General features: G+C 37.0%; 1 non-coding gene across 1 annotated transcript; it reads right to left on the bottom strand.

The window, feature by feature from the left end:
* Nucleotides 1-7,867: 7,867 nt before the first annotated feature.
* On the bottom strand, nt 7,868-8,034 carry LOC123458866. The gene has a single exon (XR_006635818.1). It is a non-coding gene; the product is annotated as a U1 spliceosomal RNA (small nuclear RNA).
* Nucleotides 8,035-9,059: the final 1,025 nt, after the last annotated feature.

The raw sequence follows: 9,059 nt of genomic DNA, 5'->3' as shown, positions 1-9,059 counted from the left end.
GTATTTCTTCTCTTCATTTCATTTCTATAAATAAGTTCCTAAATTGGATATCATCTTCCCTGTCTTCATGCATGCTTATTTCATCATTATAGTGTACTGGTCAAGAGGATGTTCACATATGTGTCTGATGCACTGGCTTGAAACATTAGCTTTCCTTCTCCTCTGAGAAGCTGCATAAACTCAGGCAAATTGCTTGACCCTTCGAACCATCTGTAAAATACTAAAATAATAGATATGGGTTATTTTGATGACCAAAATGATGGAGTTAGCATCATATATTTGAAAGTATCTAGATTATACAAAGGATCTAAATTACTAGCTATTATGGACATTCTATCTGTTTCTCATCAAATTTCCAATACAATCAAAAATTCCAGCTAAGGAGCTGGGGAGACAGTTCATTAGTTAAGGCACTTGCCTGCAAAGCCTAACAATCCTGGTTTGATTCCGCAGCACCCATGTAAAACCAGATGCAAGAAATAGTACATGCATCTGGAATTCATTTGCAGTGTCAAGAGACCTTGGCACATCCATTCTCTCTCTCTCTCTCTCTCTCTCTCTCTCTCTCTCTCTCTCTCTCTCTCTCTCTTTCACACACACACACACACACACACACACACACACACACACACACACACACACACACACAGTCTGTCTCTCTTCTCTCTTGTCCCATAATTTGTTGTCCTTCTTTAAAACAGTATACCGCAGTTCTACTGTCTCAATCCACACCCATAGTCTTTCCTTGCAACTGTTAATCATCAATAATTCCCCAACATTTCTAGAGATATGAAACCAAATGTTTCACTCCTTTCTCTCTCTCTCTCTTTCTCTCTCTTTCTCCCTCCCTCCATCCCTCCTTCTTGTCTTATATCTGTTGCAAAAGCTTCATTACTTAAGCTTCTTAAGATTTTTGGTATTTTATTATGTTTTATACTGTTTCTTTCATAAAAGACAAAAATATTATGTAATACTCACTCAGAGAATTATAACCCTGCATTTCTCTTCTTGGTCAGTATGTCTATGATAGTCAACTGTTGAGAATTTCCACAGAAACAAAAGTTTGATTGGCACCATGATAGGGACATGATTTTGAATTTTAGCTGGAAATGTGACCATTTCCTATTGGTATCTTCTGGAACCCAACAGAAATCTGTCTTTTGCTTCTGAAAAGAACCATTGCCAATCCTCTTCACTCATTAAAACTTGTCTAATACTGCATAATTATACCCAACAGAAACATTTTCTTAAAATATTTAGGCTAACAGGATATGAAAACATAAATTGACCTTCCTTCACTCATAAACTCATCTGCATTGCAATAAATGTTGATATTATGACTTCTGTCCTTGGCCTGCAGAGACAGGTTTTTGTTGCTGAAGGTCGATAACAAGGTCCTGATTGTTTCCCTGGCGATACTATAGATGAGTGCATCAGCACCTCAGCTCAAGTTGGATCACAATTAGATGTTCTCTTCTGAAAACTGAAAATTTGTTTACAGAGATCAGAGCTTGACTCCAATGATGGCTTGAGCTGTCACTATAAATTCTGAAGCTATTTGTACATGGCAGTGCAGTAACTGCCCTAGAAATATCCAGGGAAGCAGAAATGGAGGCTGTCAGCCCTGGAGAGAGCAATATTGAACCATGGCACATTTCTTCTGCTTATTGTTTCAAGTGCCTAGTGAGGACTGTTGTCTGCCCCAAGGTCCTAAGGGATAATGGTAAATCTTATATTCTCCCCTTTTGCTTAAACTAGTAAAAATATTTTGAGGATATCACAACCAAACAAATTCCACTCGTCTTCCTTCTAGGCAACTTTAACAAAATTTCTTCCTTAGATAAATCCTAATGTGTGTTGGTCATGGACTCCTCTTTTCTGGCTTTCTTTGAGATCTTATGCCCTTGGTTATTAACTTTCTCTCTGTCTCTGTCTCCCTCTTTCTCAGTCCCACTTGTTATCTCTTTTCACTTGGAAAATAAACATACTTATATTGCATATCTTTCTTGAGCCCCGATTTTTTCCAAAGAGTTACAATTACACTAAACCTACTTTTACCACTGCAACTATTTGGAACAAGTAGTCTAAACCTAATTTCCTATTTATGTCTTAACACTTTAAGTTGCTTTTACCTTCAATGTATCATTGATAATTTTTGATTGCTTCTTTTTTCTGATATAACAATACATTTAACAGGTTAGTACGATATCTCTTTGGACACAAGCTATTTGCTTAGGCACACTGCACTCTATACTATAAGCATTCTTCTTTGTGAAATCAGTCTTTATTTATCTTGATGACATACAATTCTAAGCTTGTCATTTTCATAAATGTACACGCATACTTGTGCAAATATCACCTAAAATAAACACACATCTGTATGAAATGTGAATATTGCATGAGAATGTTCTATTCAAGTACCTAAAATATTTTAAATATTTATTTATTTATTTAAGAGAGAGAGAAACAGAGAGAGAATGAATATGAATGAGCATGCCAAGACATCCTGCCACTACAAATGAACTCCAGAAATATTCACAACTTTGTACATCTGGCTCTATTAAAATATCTCTAACTTAGCCTTTGATAAGGTCTTGTAGTTATCTTAATCCTCAACCTTCTAGTTTTTCAGTGTTCTCCAGCACCTAAACAATTAGCACTGCTACCCACTCTGTCTCTAAAACCTGAAATCTTTTGCACAAGCTTCAGAGTGTTGCAAAAATCTTCCTACCTGATCTTCCTATCTCTATTATTACTGTTCCTCAGTCCAGAATTTAAACTGTGGGAAAAATAGTCTTTCCAAATATATCACTTGTATTCATTACTGCTTCCCAATGTAGTAGGGTTAGAAAAAGACTGTGATGTTTTATAAATGGCAACTTGATCTAGAATCACTTGTGAGGTTCTAGGTAGATTAGGTTAGCCTCTGGGCATGCTTGTGAGGGATTATCTTGATTAGGTTAATTGAGGTGGGAAGACCATTTAATTGTGAATAGCACCATTCCATGGGCTGGGTTCCTGGGCTATGTAAAAAGCAGAGAACTGGCTAAAAAGCAGCACTGATCACTTTTTGCTTCCCCACTGTGGAGTTGCTTCAAGTTGCTTCAAGCTCAGGCCACCACGTCTTCTCTGTCATGATGGACTATAACCTTGAATCATAAAGTGAAATAGACTCTTCCTCCTTCAAGCTGATCTTCTTTTTTTATGATTATTTATAAGCAGGGAGATAAAGAAGGCACATACGCACACATACATACAGAGAGAGAAAGAGAGAGAGCACAGGAGCAAAGGAGGGAGGAATGGAGGGAGAGGGAGAGACAATCTGCACACCAGGACCTCAAGACACTGCAGACAAACTCTAGATATATGAGCCAGTTTGTGCTTCTGGTTTTATGTAGGTACTGGGTAGTTGAACCCAGGTAATTAGACTTTGAAGCCAAGCTCCTTAACTTCTTAGCCATCATTCCAGCCCCAAATTTCTTATTTATGTATTGTGTCCCAGCAGCAAGAAGGTAACAAAACTGTACATTAGGGCTGATCTACCACATAGCTAAATACTTAAGAGTGATGAATATGATAACCTAAAATAAAAATAATCATAATCTTTTTACTAAAATTGTTTATCTTCATAACAACAAAGTTAAAAGTTACATTTTCCCTATGTGTCGAATTATCAAACTTAAAAGAATGCATCATCACTGCCTATATCTAAATTATCTGATGTTGGAATGATAATTGTAAAAGTAAAGAAACAAATATTGTGGGGGGTAAAATGTAAATTTATATCTCACATAGACCCAGGTGTTTTATTCAGCTTCTAAATCAGATCACCAACTGTCTTGCTGAAAGAGGTGTCACTGGGGTAGTTCCTGGGTCTCAGCCCAAACATGTACTGAGGGTGGAACTTATTCCAGCCCAAAGATGTGGCAAGCACTGTGAGCTTGGGCAGGGGTTCTGCCTGCTTCTGGTTTCTGCCTACTTTCTTTTCCTTTCCTTTCCTTTCCTTTCCTTTCCTTTCCTTTCCTTTCCTTTCCTTTCCTTTCCTTTCCTTTCCTTTCCTTTTCTTTACTTTTCTTTTCTTTACTTTTCTTTTCTTTTAATGGTTGCTGGCTGGTTTTCTCTCCTTGGATTTATGGATGGGAGCCATTTTCTTTCACTTGCATCTGTAAGCTTGAAATAAATCCCTTCCTCCCATAAAACTGTTTTTGGTTGAATGTTCATCCCAGCAGTGTAGCGCTGTCTACTACAAATATGTACATAATGTAGTTGTGACTGCTTGCCTTCTTAATCACAATACATATATACTTTAAATATTTTTATTTATTATATATTTGCAAGGAGAGAAGAGAGAGAGAGAGGAAGAGCCAGGAAGCTCCAGGTCCTCCTGCTACTGCAACTGAGGTCCAGATGCATGTGCCATCTTGCTTTACACGGGTAATGGGTAAGCACCCTTAGCTGCTCAAGCATCTGCCCAGCCCACATAAAAAATTTGGCTCAGATCTGTCTGTAATACAAGTACTTGTGGAAGATGTGGCAGGCAGATTTCAAGGCCAGCCTAGGCCTCAGAGTGAGACACTGTCTCAAGAAAATGTAAATAGAACAACAATAAGCAGAACAAACAAAGTAAAATTTTACCCATAAATATACAAAACTTAGTGTCATAGTCATGTTTCTTTTTTTCATGTATAGTGTACTATGCTTACTTCTTAATCCTAAGAGTATGAGATCTTTAATAACGAAAATAACTTATCTGTGACTGTTGCATATGTTTTTATTGCATATGCCATACTATTTTTGAGTGCCTACATATCTTGATTTGAAGGTCAATAGGAAGCAATATCATAGATACACAAAAGTACCAGATATGAGTAACTAGCGTCAAGAATCTATTATATTTACAATGTGTATCCAGGGAAGAATGCGATGATGTTTATTTTTATCTTACTTAAAAATTTCCACAACTCAAATTCTGCCCCAACTCCAAATAAGTGCCATTCCACTACAATACGAGTAGTGGACCAATCCACAATCCTCCTTGGCAGTTGGATGCATGTGTTTTTACTTTGAGAATGTGTGGATGAAAGTATGAGAAGAACTATTTCTCTGGAGCACGAATGGGTTTAGTCATGGGAGTAGATATTTAGTTCTGTGTCATCCTGCTCCAAAATGTAAACATGGAATAATGTTAATGAATTTTCTTCCCTTCCAGCCACTGTAACTAGCATATTAAATAGATGAGTTACATTTTTGGGCTACGTGTGTGAGTGCCTGAGAGAAAAAGATAGACAGAATAAGCCATGTAGTAAGCAGGGTCAGATCACATTCATTCATTTAGTTCATTTGTATTGAGCACACACTGTAAGTCAGAGGGCCTTTTGGATATACAGTTGGATAAACTGATGATGTAAATATGCATATTTTAAAATGCTTGGAGGAGTTTCTGCTTTCTACTTCACAATTCAAAGTGTAAGACTAGGAGTTGATTTGGCTTTAGAATTTGCATTCTTAATTTCTACTTGTCAGAGTACTGCTGTAGAGGTCACCTGGAAGACCAAGCTACGATTCTATGTGGGAACAGATCCAGATACTTCCATTTGGAACTTGCAGCATGATGTCAAGGAATTAAGAATATATCCTGCAACTGGGATTATGTTTTAATGGTTAAAAAGCTTACTTTGGAAGTATGATGACCTGACTTTGGATCCACAGCACCTGAGCACAGTGGTGCATATCTCCAATCCCAGTATTGGGTAGGCAGAGACAAGAAAGTTGCTGGGATTTGCTAGCTTGCTAGTGTAGCATAATTAATGAGTTCCAGATTCAGTGAGGGACTCTGTCTCAAAAAAATAAGGTGGAGAGAGACTGAGAAAGACATGAAACCTTGACCACTGGCTTTCCCACATGCATGTTCACATGCATAAGTCACTCAGGTAAGTCAGAAATTATAATAACTCAGACCTCAATTTATGAAAACAAAAATGTTGTTTTAAGGAATGAAGGCAGAGAAAAAAAAAAAGGTGTGGTAGAAAGCCACACTCTTGTTCTCAAGAGGTGATTGTCCATTTTATTCCAAAAACTGTGTTAGGATTAGATTTTGAGAAAACTCTCTTCCTGAATTGGAACTCTGTTGCATGCAGGTATTCTGTCATAGTAGAGCTATGACTTGAATCATGCACAATATTTTCCACCTGGTGATCATACACTCTGGATCCCATTTGCAGAAAAGTAGCAATGCCACACAATAGAGAGCACAAGAGATGTCCATGTTATCATATTTGGGGAGCAATAATTTACTTCTGGCTGTCACAATGTTCCCTTCCTTAGTAAGGATAGTCCCTTACAATGAACTGAGCTAAAGATGTGGAGAGGGCATTAGTGGACCTGTGTGATTGCATGTATGGAATAGCGGCTTTGTAAATAGTGCTGTCAGAACCTCACTCCAGGTTTAAAGTCTGAAAATTGTTGTTTTTAGAATTTAAACACATCATGGTCCATCAATTGATGACATAAATATATTCTAGACAGTAAGAAATGCACTGAATTGTATTTCTACTAAGCCCCTTTTCAACAGTTTTTATTATAAATGTGGTAACATGTTTCTGCCAGCCCAGAAGGGAGATTTCTACCAGTGTGAATGTGTCAGGACAGAATAGAAACCGTGTTTCATTTTAGCCTTATGGAATCCCTGCAAGACAGGACAGGATGTTATATATTATTGCCTCTATGTTCCATTGGTGAGAAAAATGAAGCATATTGGGGTCAAGTAATTTGTCAAAGGTCACTTAGCAAGCTGGTGAAACTACCATTCTTCCAATATGCTTTCCACCAGACCATGTTAGGCCTTAAAGGTCAGGGCTACACACTTGTTTCCAAGTCTGAATTGCAGTTTGGAGAATGGAACCAGGTGACTAATGGAGAAATAGTGTTTGGATACTATGTTGTTGAGATTGGAAGAAATGGCCCTATTTAAGCCAATGCTTGAAACTGATGGAAGACTTAATGTTCCAAAGCCAAGTGCCATCTGCCTATGTCAGGATGCATGCAGCTGAACCTCTGCAGTAAAGAGGGAAACATCTGTTACAGTAGAACTACTCTAGTGAAGATGAGATGAGAAAAGAGGTTGATTATGATATTAACAATATCCACCTAATTTGTAAAAATACACTAGTGCACAGCATCCATGTGCCAGGTCATAAAAGCTTCTGGATCGACCAGGTGGCATTGCTGGACACACATCTTGCTTTCCACTTTGCACAGTAGATATTTAAACGTCAACAGATGATTCTTCCAGCTCTTTTTTAGTTCTGTGGTTTATGGCAATGTTGAATTAGCTTTATGGACACCCCATGATCCAACCTGGAACTTTGAATGCCACAACCTTACAGAGGGGTGTTTTATGCTTATATGCATGTACATATATATGTAAATATTTTTATACCCTTTATATTTTTACATCTTAATCCAAGTACAGTTTTCTCATATGTTTGCTTGGGCCATCAGGTAAATTTCTTTTAAACAAATGTCTATGTCTTAATTGGCTAATTGAAGAATACTGAATAATTGATCTATGTAAAAGAGTAGAGGCAATATGACCGTCACCCATTCCTTCCCTTGCTTAATGTCTTATTCCTCATCCACGCCTATGTACCTGTCTACAATAAGCCCAAAATAATGAACTCTAAGATGTTCTAATTCACATTTTCTCTCAATGAAACATGTTATATTGTCAGAAAACCTAATTCATCCATGTCCTAGCCTGAATGTGTCACTTGACCCTCACTATAGATCAAGACAAATTGTGATCCTCCTCTGAGTTAGATCTCACAGTAACTTTTTAATTTAATTTAACTTAAATTTTTTTCACTTTCAGGAAAGAGCACAAATGCAGTTCCCCATTGCCACAAATTTTGCCATCAAGTTTTCCACATTTGGGGAAATCACAGTGGTCAGCACACCCAGAGTGTAATGGATAAATCTCACCCTGGGGATAAAAACCACCTTTGTGAACATATATCTCCTCTGCCACATATACACATACATACATACACATACATACATATATATATATATGTATATATATCTATATATACATACATACATATATATATATGTGTGTGTGTGTGTGTGTGTGTGTGTGTGTGTATTTAAGACAGGCAAATTGTTATAAATATTTAAATTTCTGTATATTGATTTACTTTATTAAACATTTCCACTTCCATCAGAATTATTAAATCCCTTCTATTACTGTGGCTTTATAAATGAGAGAGCCAAAAAGTAAGTAAACTGGTTTGTATAAATTAGCAGATGTCAAAAGTGACCAGAGTGGGATGTGAACTGAGTTATACTCCATGTACCTCTTTCTCAGTGTTTCTCCCTCACTGACTCTTACATCTCACTTACACTACACAAGATGTGTTCCTAATGTGCATGACTGGTATTGAAATTTCCAGTAGAAGCCAGAAAACTCAAAGTAATATTTTGAAAGATTTCTCTCTTACCTGAAAGTCTTTGTTGTATAAAACTTCTGTTCTCCAAAGTCATCCATGACTCACTTTTCCATTTTAACTTCACCACTCTTCCATCATTGAGAACTGCTGTTAATTTCATGTCCAATGTGGAATGCCAAAACTTCTCTTTTCCAATCCACTGAAGAAGGACCCATGAGAAGATACACTTTAATGTGAACACTCATTCATATTCCATTGGCCTCAGTTTAGTTATGTGGTCAAATCTGACTACAAAACAAACTTAGAAACCTGGCCTTTCTTTTGGAGGTCACATGTGAACAAGTCAATATGAAAGCTGAAAGACTGGATGAAATCAGAGCCATATATAGGAACGTATTTTATAGCCATTGAATGTTGCCTTATGAGTTGCCACTTGTATGCTTAACATTATTTCCAATAAGGGATTCAAGATAAAAAAGTGAAAGAGTTGCAAACTCTTTTTAGGACTTAAGTTATTTCAAGTAATAACTCTCCAGGCTATGTGAAATCCCTTAAAACTTAATGGTTTGTTACCTGTTTATGGCATGAAATTTAATGGATATGGATACAGTG

This window comes from Jaculus jaculus, chromosome 2, assembly GCF_020740685.1.
Source record: "Jaculus jaculus isolate mJacJac1 chromosome 2, mJacJac1.mat.Y.cur, whole genome shotgun sequence".
Classification (NCBI taxonomy): Eukaryota; Metazoa; Chordata; class Mammalia; order Rodentia; family Dipodidae; genus Jaculus; species Jaculus jaculus.
The sequence above is the reverse complement of the archived record's forward strand: the minus strand, read 5'-3'. Positions and strand labels throughout refer to the sequence as shown.